General features: G+C 36.3%; 1 long non-coding RNA gene across 1 annotated transcript in view; it reads left to right on the top strand.

Annotated features, from left to right (window-relative positions):
• The window catches only part of LOC122820604, a 53,043-nt gene extending 39,989 nt beyond the window's left edge, over positions 1-13,054 (top strand). Inside the window, exons 3-4 of the long non-coding RNA XR_006368840.1 lie at positions 11,837-11,922; positions 12,133-13,054. This is a non-coding gene — a long non-coding RNA (uncharacterized LOC122820604). The remainder of the gene's footprint in view (positions 1-11,836; positions 11,923-12,132) is intronic.
• The last annotated feature ends 205 nt before the right edge of the window (positions 13,055-13,259 follow it).

Below are 13,259 nucleotides of genomic sequence, written 5' to 3'. Positions count from 1 at the left end.
ACTCTCTGTGGTGAAAGCAAAGAGATTTTTTTCTCTTAAGGGCACACTTGGATTAAAAAATGAGATGTGCTTGGAAATACTTTCACAATTCAAACTATTTTCTGAGTTTCAGGTCCTATGTAAGGTGTTCAAATCTGTTATGCTTTATATCACTGTAAAATATCTATAATATTAGCAGCAAAATTTGTATATCTCATATCAGAGCTCATCATTCACAAGACATTTTAATTTTATGTTTGGATCTACACCCAGGGATATAATGGTGCCTTGAAAATTACGTCTGTACCAAAATGTACAAACTATGCGTTATTTAGTTCATGCATATTAATCTGCAATTAGTCGAGGATGCTCCTTATACCTTTGACAAATTCGAGACTTCTAGATTTTGAAATGAAGATGATTTAAGTTGTTTCAGATCCTACAAAAGCAGAGAATTGCTTATTGCATAATTACCTGTAGAGGGAGCTGCACATAAGAAGACCAAGCTACTATTAAAAAAGATATACGCAATATTTCATACTTAAGCTCCCTGAAGAAGTTATAAAAATGTTGATATTTTAATGGAAATGTGTAGAAATCCACATATTGTTTGGTATAATTGTCATATTTTGCAATAAATAAATGAATAAATAAATATGTGGCTTAAGTTTATGCCAAATTATTTTAGCTACATTTTCAAAAAACAAAAAAAAAAGTCTTCTGATTTATGGTTAACATTTGGAAATGAGATTTGGCCAACATTTCACCACCACCTTAAGCATACTGGACTCACTTGCTTGCAGACTTTTTAAATAAAGCTCAGGTGAAATAACAAAAAAGACAGCACCTACTTTATTATAATTGAAAGCCATAAATTAGTAGATAACAGAAGAGGCAGTAGTGTTGGACAGTTCACAGTGAAGCAGTGCTAAACTAAAAGGAATCTTTTTAAAACTGTATGAAACAAAAACAAACAAAAAAAAAAACTGCCACGATCACAAAAGGCAGATTCTAAACAAGGACAAAAATATATTCTAATATGTAGGATAAAAAGTGAGCAGCCTGCGATGCTCTGCAGGTGTTTCATCATGCAACAAAAAAAGAAAAAAAAAGCGCAGACTCTGAATGCAGTCATCAGTTCTAATCAACAGAATGCCTCAAGTCTGTTGTGCTCAGTTTCATCTCCTTCAATTACCAAAGCAAATTGGCTCAGAAGCCGAAGTGTCAGCTGAAGCAGTTAATTCTTAATCAGCATTGTGAAAGTGGGTGTGATATTCATTGGTCACATTAGCTCCTTTATTATCTTCCACCATATCGTATTAGAAAGGCAAATGTATTAAATATTACTGCCGGCGGATGTAAGTCGGAGGTGGGGGAAATGTTTGTTAATATCGCACAAAACGTCGTGGCGTTGCTCAAACAATGAATAACAAAAAGGTCTCAAGGATATTTATTTATTTATTTATTATTTTTTTCTACACGGAGAGCAAAGAGAGCCCAATCTGTCAGAGAAATAAATAAATTACCCGCAAGCTTCTTCAAAAACAAACAGCTGTCAAAAAGTCACTCAGGGCGCCTCACACACGCACGTGCACACTTCTTTTTCCCCCTGGAAATCATATCCCAAGTAATATATATATATATTCTTTATATTTTATTTTATTTTATTTTTTTTTTTACTTTTTCCGCTCCGTTACTTTGTGCGTTTCCATCTTCGACGCAAATCAACCAAATAAACATCCTCGGAGCTGTCGGAGCTTTAATGTGAGGTCTGCTGCATGACGCCTCACCACAGAGTAATCCTGCCGTAGCCCCAGGATGAGCCTGTGATCTCCGCTTTGAGACAGCCAAAGGAGACCCGGCAATAAAAATGTCATTATTATCACGCAGCACCTCGCGTTAAATGCAAGAAAGCATAAATTAAGAGGGGAGGGCAGTGGTTTGTAAACAAACCACAACAGCCAAAGATGAAAGTAGACAAGGTGGAGGAGGAGGGGGGACAAGCTTTCTTCCTCTCTCTTGTTCTGCGAGCGGTGAAGTGAGGTGATTTGTATGTCCCTCTGCTTCTGAACGTAACCTAAGGAGCTGCAGCTTGCTGCTGCAGGCTGTGGATTGTCGGCGCCGTGTTGATTCAACAATAAGCTTAACGTCCTGCTTTCCAGTTCACGAAAGCAGAGCCATCGACGCTGTTAATTGAAGGCACTTAGCTTTTATATGCTTTGTAAATTGAACCGCGGGGATAAACATGACTAAGCATATTAAACTTCACAGGTGTTGTTTTTGTTGCACTGCGTGGAACAGCGCCTTGCGAAAACTGTTTTAAAATCCTTGTTTTTCACATTTTGTCTCACTGCAACCCAAAACGTCAGTGTTTTTTGTGGGGGGAGTGAGGTGTGAGGTGCATTTCTGGTAAGCGCTGTTTAATCTGATACCCCTAAATAAAATAGAATGGAACTGATTGTGAAGTTCCACCCAACAGATTTGTTTCCCAATTGACACCGGACTCTCTGGAATGTTCCAGTCTAAATCTTGGTGTGTTATGTGATCTGAACTACAGACATATTCAGTAAATCAGAATATGCATTCTACAAAAGACTAGAAGCATCTTTTGCAACTAAAACTTTTTGAACCTAGATTTTTGTGTGAAAATGTTTGTTTCTAATTGGCTTGCTGTAATTTTCTAATCTCTAATGTTGTGTTTTCTTCAGATGTAAGTGGGAAATCATCGTAATTAACATAAAGAAAAGCTCAAAAACATGGTGAGTGTTATTAGTCTAGATGTGATAATGTAATGTTCATTGGATAACTGATATAATGGACCTTTTACACGATAGTCTTATTTATTGAATGTGACTGTCTAATAATCTTCCTCTCAGTCAAAACCCTCTGCTATTGTCATTGTCACATGGTTACCATGCAGATTTTCTATTCAGGATCCTTTAAGTGCTTCTTCTTGCCATCATAATGTTTCTACTCTTGTTGCAAAATTGAGATATTTCTACAACCTGCTGTGTTAAGCTCTCTTGTTCGGTCCAACCACCCTTACTTTACACTTAAACACCACCTACTTCAACTATAATGTGCCTCATCTATCCCTTTTCTCTTAGAATAAATAACTTTTGTGACTGAAGTGTTTTTCAAAACAATATTTTAGGTTATTGGAGAATATTTCTGATGTTGCCAAACAAGTAGCCCATTTATGTTCAGTAGATGTTATTTCTTTTATAAGAATATACATATATATATAAATGAGAATCTTTCCTTAGATCATGCTGCTGGTTGCTTACAGTAGCCACATAGCAGAAACTAAACACTCCAATTGTGGGAAGAGTAAAAGAGCGGGGAAAACTGGAAAATAAAAAAAAGTTTTAAATGAGAACAAATAAAAAAACATAAAAATATTATTCTTGCTTTTAAATAAGCTATGAAGCATCAATTTTCCTTGAGCACTTCTGTTTTCCCTGAACAAAATGTTCTCTCTCTCAGAAGTGGGCAATTTTGTAAAATTGTGTGACTAAGTTTACCAAATATGAAAAAAAAAGGAGAATGTTATAAAGTAGAAAGAAAAGAGCATGTCTCCCTGCTGCTTGTGTTTTCTTTTTGGCTATTACCAAATCTTGCCTTCTTAAACATATGCTTTTTCTTTTTAACATAAATCTGAATATTTTCTCTTTTAAATCCCCCCAGCTCATGCAATAGACTTCTACAGCAGTTCGCCCACATTTCTGCCAACTGTTGGACTGGTTAAGGAGCGAGGGAGGCATTCCCCTCTTTTTGCACCTGTTTTGCTACTTTGGTGACCTAAAACTGAAAGAAAATTAGCATTTGATTTCTAGATGCTTCTGAGTTGCTTGCAGTAGCGCTGGCCAAGCTCCCTTGTGTTCTGTGGCCCCTTTCACTCTGTGCAGCATGTCTGATTACTAAATGCACACCCAAAGCTTAAGTAACAAGCAGTAATCAACCACACTGTGGTTTTCAGGAAAATCTCCTGCTTTTTGGTCATTACAACATGAAATTATGTGGGCTACAAAGCAAAAATGCTATGTGCAGAAATGGAAACCATGCCAAAAGTTGAACCAGGGGTGTGTAAATATGGATTCCTTCTGAATATGCTAAACAAAAACCGGGAAAAACAAAGCTGAACAAAAACAAAACCAAAAACTGATTCATTTCTATCATCCGACAGGTTGGAGAATCAATTTTTTCAGAATAGGTTTATTATCCCTTCTTCTTTGTGCTTTCTAAGAACACCTAACTGAACAGTTTTGCTTTTGTAACGTGGGAGGAAAGCATAGAGGGAATCTGACTGCATACAAATAAACCTCATTTCTGGATTTAAACCCCGGGCATTTGCTGCAAGGCAGCAGTGCTACCAACTCCACCACTGTGTAGCCTTACTTTTATCTTTTGTTCATTAACCAATTTTATTTTTATTTCACGCTAAAATGTGCAATAATTATGAGATATCAGCATTAGAGGGCAGAGTGCTGTTAGTGTGGAGATTTGGGCGAGTTAAGTGAACGTCCATTCAGAGCAGGTCCTCATTTCAAACTAGTGAACAATTTAATTTAAAACCTATACTTGCGGCTTCAAACAATTGTTCAAATTGTTGACAATTTTCATTGTGTTAATTTGCATCATCACCTGTGCTGAAATTCCAGAATATGTTTTGTCTCTAATTTTCTGTGATTTGCTGCTTCTTGGGTATAATCAATAAAAATGGTAACCAAACTAGAAAAAGCAGCGATAAAGTGAAAGACATTGTGCCTTTTTATGAAGAAATTCGGATACCTGCATTTGCCAGATAACACAGGAGAAAATTTCCTCCCGGGAAATTTTAGCTGATAAGCGAGCGGCTAATTTAGCATGTACACAGAGTTGTGTTAGCAGCACAAAACACTGTTTGAATGAGCATCAAAAGAAAAGAGATTCTGGGGAAAGAGATACATTTAACTTTAGCGATTTTAAAATTGAGTTTGTTGTGTGCAATCATTATTTTTCTGTTTGTCTTTAACTTGTTTTCCTGAAACCACAGCCTGTGTTTTCTTAGTCCTTCTTATAAGATTATAATTTTTATTGCAATTTAAATAACTGATGTGCATGTTCTGCGCTTATGTCGCTAATCCTGGTTTACTTTCATTTGAGGCTTGTAAAATGAGGAACATTGTGCTTTTCTGTTTTGCCATCTGAATTGACTTTAGAGGCTCTTTTGTAATTCCCTGTATGTGCATTCCGTGGAGAAACTGCAATTACCTTGCCATAATAATATTTTCATAATAGAGGACTCATTATGCTATCACAATGTCCAATATGTTTTAGGTTGAATATACTGAGTTTTTGCCTAGACCTCTGCACAGGATTAAGATTATATATATATATATATATATATATATATATATATATATATATATATATATATATATATATATATATATATATATATATATATATATATATATATTCGCTACAAATAGAAAAGGGTCAAAATGTGTGATGTGAGGAATCAGTTCCAGAGGAAAAAAAATCAATACAGAAGGTGCACTAAAAGTAAAGGGAAGAAAATCTGAAATAAAGTAAAAAAAAAAGAAAAACAAAAAAAAGTTCTGGCACATCAGTTGTCTAAGGCAGCTGTCAGAGGTGACATTTCATTAGTACGTTTTGTCAATAATGAAATCGTCTGCAGTGAAAGTGGTTGGTTGCAAGTAGCCAGTGAGAACAGAGACATGCAGGGAATGAGAAACCCTGCAACGATGTGTGAAAAAACCCAGTCCTTTTTCATTAAACCCACCCAGCTTTGGGAAATTACAGCCACTGCAGCTATTGGCGTGATGAGAGAGAAGGTGGGTGTCCCTCTTTCCATTTTAAGTCCCTATCAATCATCCACCCTTCACTTGTTCACCCCCTGCTGACGTGGCATCACCAGCCCACGTTCCTCTCAGCTGTCCAGGGTCCAGGAAAGTTGTCGTTCATCCTTTCTTCCAGCAGCTAAGTAGCAGGAACATTTAAAAGAAAATCACCACCACAACGACTCCTGCCATTTCCTGTAACGTCCTCATCCATCAATTAACAGGTTTCCTGTAGGAGGCAGATGGATATGGCAGAATAAGGCCAGACTTTTTAATGGCAATTCCACATGGGGAATGAAAGGCCTCGGTGTTAGCCCTGTTCATGCCTCTAATCGTGCCATTAGCTGCAGGCGGATTGTGGCAGGAGGAGTGGCATTGATCACAAGACTTATGGATTGCACACAACGGTGACTTGTTATCGCTAAATGATTTTGAGGGGTAAGTTGAAAAGAGTTTCACTTTTATGTCAAATTTCAGATTCAGAGTGGCTCAGAAAGCCAAATCTACTTTCATACTGACCCGTCCTGCTCTGTCGTTGACGACCACTGACAAATCGTTACTGAAACTGAAAACGGGAGTTATATCAGCAAAGCCAAAAGCCGACTAATAAGTTACATAGAGTGTACAGAGGTGCTTAATAGTTTAAGTTGAAATTAAATAATTTACCACTTAATTAAAATGGATCAACCTAATAAATGAATTTATAAATAAAACATAAAAATGCTCATAGCATATACACCATCTGTATAAAAACAAATCATTTTTTAAACAAAATTAAAGAATGACATGTAATAATTATGACATAAAAGCTAATGACTAAATATTTTGTAAAAAAAAAAAAAAAAAATATTTTGGAAAACCTTTATTCTGAGTGCATTTCTCATCACTTCTTGAATTTCTTCGGATAGTGGCAAAATATGATGCTTTCAATGTCATATGGAGCATTTTGTTTTCAGCCACTTTCTATTTAAGTTATTTTGTTGTGCTACCGGTTTAACCATGATGGCTGTGGGTCGCAAAATTAAACTCAGCTTTTAAAACAAAACATGGCTAGTCGTGGTTAATTAATAGTTTAACAAGTGAGGGTAATTACTCTAAGTACCTACAGCATAACTACCTGACAGGTTATTCCCGTTAATAACAAGGATTAGAATGTTTTCATACGGAGCATATTTCATCATATTTTGGAGCCAGAAGACATAAAAATGATGACAACATAAAATTAAACAACAAAAGACGGCACTATATGTGGATGATGACATCCTGTCTTAAACCATATAGTGTGACTGCCTAGTGTTGCATAGAAAAAAAATGTTTTTTTTTTTCTTGATTAAAAAAACAACAAAGATCTTTCAATGTTCAATATGTTAAATTGATGAGTGGCTATGTATTAAAGGAAAAAGTTGGAGCGAGGACTTTTAATTTCCCTAATGATCCTTCATGCAGCAAAAGGAGTTGAGTTGTGTGTCCACATAAGGTTGTTATTTCTATTCATTGCTGCTCTGTTGTACAAACATTTGTTATTCATTGAAAGAGGCTGTATGTTGTATTTTTCTGGCACATAACTATAACAACTATAGTACTTGTTATGAACATGCTGTATCAAAGACAACTGAACAGACATTTGACTTTGCATAAAAGCCATTTTAGCAGTGCCTGTATACACAAGAGACACAAAGTTGGTTGAAACTGGAGCAGAAATTAAGCGTGTTTTCACACTTGATACTCCGCTACACATGGTTCGATTGGGGACTAAAATTGAAATATTTCATCTGGTGCTGTTTGTGTCCACACGGTGCAACCTGTTGACCCCCTCGACTGTGGTGGCTCTGCACCAAGAACCACTGAAAGAAAAAGGCATGAAAATTCCTGAAGAACTGAGCGCTACTTCCTACTTCATAAAATGTAAACAATAGTGCTTCGTGAAGTTTTAGCTGTTGCAGGATTTCTCTCTTGTCTTTGGCAAAAGACCATGAGTAATTTCTCATACTAACACTAAAGACATGGGTTTGTTTTTGGTTGTATTTACCCAGAATTCCCTGTGCTGTCGTCTGCTTCGTGCTTTTGGCGCCGTCTCCGGTCCACTTGGCATTCACATATTCATTCAAATCCCACCAGAACTCACCTCAACCAAACTGAGGCCTAGATTTTTAAGAGTTCGCTTTTTGGTCCCTATGAGAGTTCGAGTGCATATTCACATCTCCCCAAACTCATCGGACTCTTTAGGCAAATGAACTAGAGTTTGATTAAAGCAGATGAAACAGGGCTTCTGTGAATGCACCCTAAGACTGTATAAATACTGCCTGAATTGTAACTTGAGCTGCAGTTTTTACCATGTGGTCATACACATGGTAGCCTGGGTTTCGCATGCTTCCAAAAGCTCTGGGTCTCCAAACTACTGGTCTCAGACATGTTTATGATGACGTAAGCAGAAAAAACAGCAACTGCAATTCGAAAATAAGGAGAAAACAACTTATGGGTTGATAGTTCTGAATCAAACTGTGTTGGACCAGGGGAGGGAAAGGCTTTAGAAGCCAACAAACAATGAGTAGTGAAAAATGTGCTCTGTTAGGGAGTACATGTGGAGTTCCACAGGGGTTTTTATTTTGTTCATCTCCATATTCCCCAGTTGTTTCGTGGTTAGATATATTTTTCATATAGTTGTTTCACTCTGTAAACATACTGTAGGTCAAAAGATGTTTCGTAACATTACGTTGAATGCCAGAAAGTGTAATTTACGTTGTAATGCTGTAATTTGCACAAAAACAGTCACTATGTTTACCTAGAACCCGTGTCTCTATTCCAGTCCAAACATTGAAATGACTGAATCAAACTCTGTGAATCAGCACATATAAAGCATGCCCTTACTGGCTTTTCTCTAGTGTGTGGACTGTGATGTTGACCAGCTGGATTTTTCCAAAAAGCATCTGTGTGCCAGATTCCGTTTCTAAGTTTTCAATCACTTCACAGTCCACTTAGCCTACATTCCTCTAATGCAGCACTTCAGCGCAGCCTTTGCTTTTACTAGTTCAACAGCCATCCATCGGGCCTCCTGCTCCTAAACTGCCTGCTCACAAGATGCACATCACAGGCAGGAAAAAAAAAAAAAAAGAGGAGAAGCTGGCAGTTTTCAGTCTTTTTCGAATGCTGGGCGGAATACCTCAAGGCTTCTCGCTCTGAGAGATGAAGCCGCCGTTTTCAGTTTCGAGGCGTTCCACCCTCACTCCCCGGCTTTCCACCCTCACTCCTCGGCTTTCATGTTGAAGGAAAATGTTTTTTGTTTTTTTTATTTGCTCCATCATGCTCCACAGAGTCTCCGTCATGCTGGGAAACACAGCACAGCAGATAGTGGGAAGTTAGAATGAAACCAACCAGCTGGGTCAAAAGCTTTAATTGTTTAAGGTCTGCGGCTCGGGAAAATGGGGGCAGAAACTGTGGATAATTAGATTTATTTATTTTTTCTTAAAGTAAACAAACATCAGGTCTTTTGGAGCATTTTGGGTTAATTTAAATGCAAATGGTTTGATAAATAAAGGATAGATGTTAATAATGTCGATTAATGAGATTTGCATCATCCCTGATTGATCGCCACTAAGAGAACAGTCATCAGTCACATAACCTGTTGGTTCTCTACAAATGTGTGATTGTGGGGGAAAGAAAAACGCATGAGGCGTCTGGCATTAATGGGTTTTAGGCTGTCAACACTTTTCTTCTGTTATTAATTCAACATTGTTGTTTCTTCTCAAGGAATTAATTTGACTGTTGTAAAGGGAAACGCATGAAAAAAAGGCAGGTTTATTTTAAGTTGTTACACAGATAGTCTACTAATTATTTAATGGCGGCATTCATAAGAAACTGTGCGCATGGCTTTTTCTTTTCACGGCATTGCTTGTGTAAATTAAAAGGGCCTTTAACTCGATGAAATGATGAAAAAGGAAAAGACAATCAAGGCTGAAGCGCTTTTTTAAACTTCTGAAGCAATTGGACAATTTCACAATGGTAACTTATTGTTTTTAATTTTGTAGTAGTAGTAAGATATGATCTGGATATTCACTTCTGTTCTAGGATAGGGTCATTATTGGAGTTCATTTAAGAATGGAAGTAAAGTCAGACGATATTCAGTGTTTTGTGGCCTATCAGTCATTCCTGCTCTTTTGCAGTTACATTGTCTGTTTCTATATTCAGATTAATCAAATCAATAACATGGAAAAAAAAAAACACAAACCTTGTTGACATTCTAAATGTTTTATACTTAATTAATTGAGATCGTAATAAACCACGTTTAAACTTTTCCATCTAAGTTGAACTGAAAAACAAATCTGTGCAAAAAATTAATAACAATTTGGTTCAACTAATGTTTACAGCCTGAAATTAATATTCGGTTATAACACCTTTTAATATACAGTAAGTTCGTATATGACATAAACGATTGTGGATCTGAATAACGCAAGTCCAGCTGTTTTGTTGAATTCGTCTTTCGTTTGATTTAATCTTTTCGCTAAAACCACAGTTCAACCACATCGTTGTGGAAGAATATATCCAAAGCACAGGTGACTGAAGTGTAGCTGACCACACTTCAGAGGACACACTGAACTGTGTTGTGTGAAGTCACTGCAAGATAATCAGCAATTCTGTTATTATTTTTATACATATACGTGGCAGCTTGCTAACATGCTAGGCTAGCACCAGTATGGTTGCGCTTTGTGTTGATTTGGCCCACAAATAGTTAATCTCAAACTGTATTTTATTGCAGTTCCAGATATTTTTGAATGCTTTAGAAAATCTCTGCTTTGCTTGAGATGTCATGAACTTTCATGGCCATAATTTCAGCTCCTCTTTGGGCAGGTGACATAACAGAAAGACTGGAAGCTGTGGTGGCCAGTATGTCGAGTTTCCCTTTCACCTCAAATGGAATTACAGAGAATAAAAATTGTCACATCAGTTTTACTAAAAAATAATATACATCCTCATAGAATCCAGTTCTAAGTGGAGGAAATCATTTGCAAAAACTGTACATGGAAATCAGAAACAGAGTTGACTGGAACTCTACTAGTAGGTGAAGCTGACATACAGTCTAAATACAGACAGAACAACAACAGTAGCTGAAGACTCCTGCATGTTGCGCTTGAAAAAGGCCTTCATCATTTAGCGTGCATGCATGCCCATACAGCCACAGCCTCTATTTAGTTATTAAATTGGACATTTCATTTAGTTCACCGTTGTGAGTTGATCTTCAAATGAACTTTTTTTTAAAAATCTTACCAATAAATACATACAGCATGGTTAATTTTTAAGGTTAAAAAATATTTCATTTTACTAATAAATTGTTTACCCCAGTTTACTGTTACGTAAGTAACTTTATCACAATTGAAAGAAGAAATCTTTACAACAAAAAGGTCCCATTAAAAATAATTCTTAACATTGTTCATTTAGTTCAGTTTTCTTAATCTGATTAACATTCCGCTACCTCGACCTCTCGTTGCTATTGCTGAAATATTTAACAAAATGCTGAACTAATATGGCATCATTTGGAATGGCTATGTATTTCACTTTTACTAGGTGTAAAGCTATGGGAAAATAATAGATACTAGATTGTGTTTTACTGCAGCTGCTTTCACTTCTGTAGTTTATGTCACAACACGGCCATAATAAGCAGTTCCAGATTAACTCTCTCTTTAAAAGTCACCTTATTTATGCCCCTGCTAGTCTGCAGAGCGCTCCCTTTTCTCAATGAATAGGCTTTGTCTTTGAAACAAATGTGCAACTAGATAATAGGGTAAGTGTGAAAAATGTTTCCAGAGCTTGCACATCGTGTTAAGCCACCATTTAAAGTCCTGTCAATACCTGCAGAGAAGTATCGATTTCCTGGGTCGTCTTGAAGGCACAAAGCTTTACGGCTTATTGATAGATTATGTAGATTCACTGGCCGGGTTTGGATGGGCTGTCTATGCCTTGATATAAGACTATCAACATTTATGTGACTCGAGCTTCTGTTATGAATTTCAATGCAGGCTCCTCGGCTGCAAATGGCGAACTGCAGGATAGAGATGGACAAATGGCAGACGGGACAGATGATGTGCACAGTCCAAACAATGCTGTAAGTCTGATAATACAGTAAAAGCATTGGATTTAGCTGCTCAGAATGTGTTTTCATTACCCTTTAATGCAGGGGAGGATAATTCCTTGAGGTCTTAAAACAGGATTAGAGCGTCAACCAAATTGTTTTGGCACTTTGTGTGGGGTGCTCTGGTTGCACTTCTTTGCAACGTGCTCGCTATGCTGACTTTTTTTAATTTTTTTTTTAAAGAGATGACAAGGAGTTGCCATGGAGACCTTTGTGGAACATCTGCAGAAACATGTCCAATAATGGCTCATCCAAACGTGGTGATAGTGGATCAGTGACACTGTCAAAAAGTCTCACAACAAAACACTGAATGTTGGGAATCCATACCTCCATAACTCTTGAAAATAATTGATAAATAATTCTTAGTAAAGATTAGCATATTACATCCAAACCTATTACAAATATTTTAATACAGGAAAAGAATAACTTTTTGGCAAATATTATGCGTACAAATTTGACTGGTTTCTAAGCACTCACATTGACATTAACATAAGTATAAATTTATAAACAAATGTTGGCTTAATGAGGTTTTTTTTTTGTCAAATATTATTTTAGAAGGCTTTCATTTTGAACCTTTAATATGACAAATGGATCTCATTAGAAGCAAATGATGAATATGATTGTAAATAGCAAAATAAATTGTTTGCCGAAACAGAAGTTTGACATAATCTGGTTTCTTATGAACACAGAATCTGCTGTTTGAAAGCTAAGATCCCAACCAATCCAAGACCCCCAAACGATGCAGTCTCTTAATATAGAAATTTTAATTGGTGTTATAAAAGGCTGTTAAAATGTCTAACCAGACCAACGCAGTGACATCTTTGTGTCTGTGAACATCATGATATCACCGAACATTTTTAAGAAAAGCAGACTCTGTTGAATGCAAAAGCTAATTTGGTATTCATCTAAACTTTTATGTTGTTGCTGAAAAAAAAAACAGCTGGTCCGACATATTTTGTTTCTTACATTTGTGCAGCAAAACTTGAATTTTAAATAAACCTGTAATTATTTTTCCTGAGAGGTATTCAGGCAGAGTTTCTAAAAAAAAACACAAGTTCAGCAACAACAAACTGAAATGGTGGTAGGAATAGACACAACTGAATGAGGGGAGGAAATAATAATAATAATAATAATAATAATAATAATAATAATAATAATAATAATAATAATAATGATAATAATAATAATATTATCCATTATACAGGGATCTATCATGCCAAAAACATTCAGAAATAAAAATTGGGAGAATGGCATTTTGTCTTGAGGATGGTTTTATGTTGTTATTTTTTTTTTTTTGGTACTATCATGGA

Source organism: Gambusia affinis, linkage group LG18 (assembly GCF_019740435.1).
Source record: "Gambusia affinis linkage group LG18, SWU_Gaff_1.0, whole genome shotgun sequence".
Lineage (NCBI taxonomy): Eukaryota > Metazoa > Chordata > Actinopteri > Cyprinodontiformes > Poeciliidae > Gambusia > Gambusia affinis.
The sequence above is the reverse complement of the archived record's forward strand: the minus strand, read 5'-3'. Positions and strand labels throughout refer to the sequence as shown.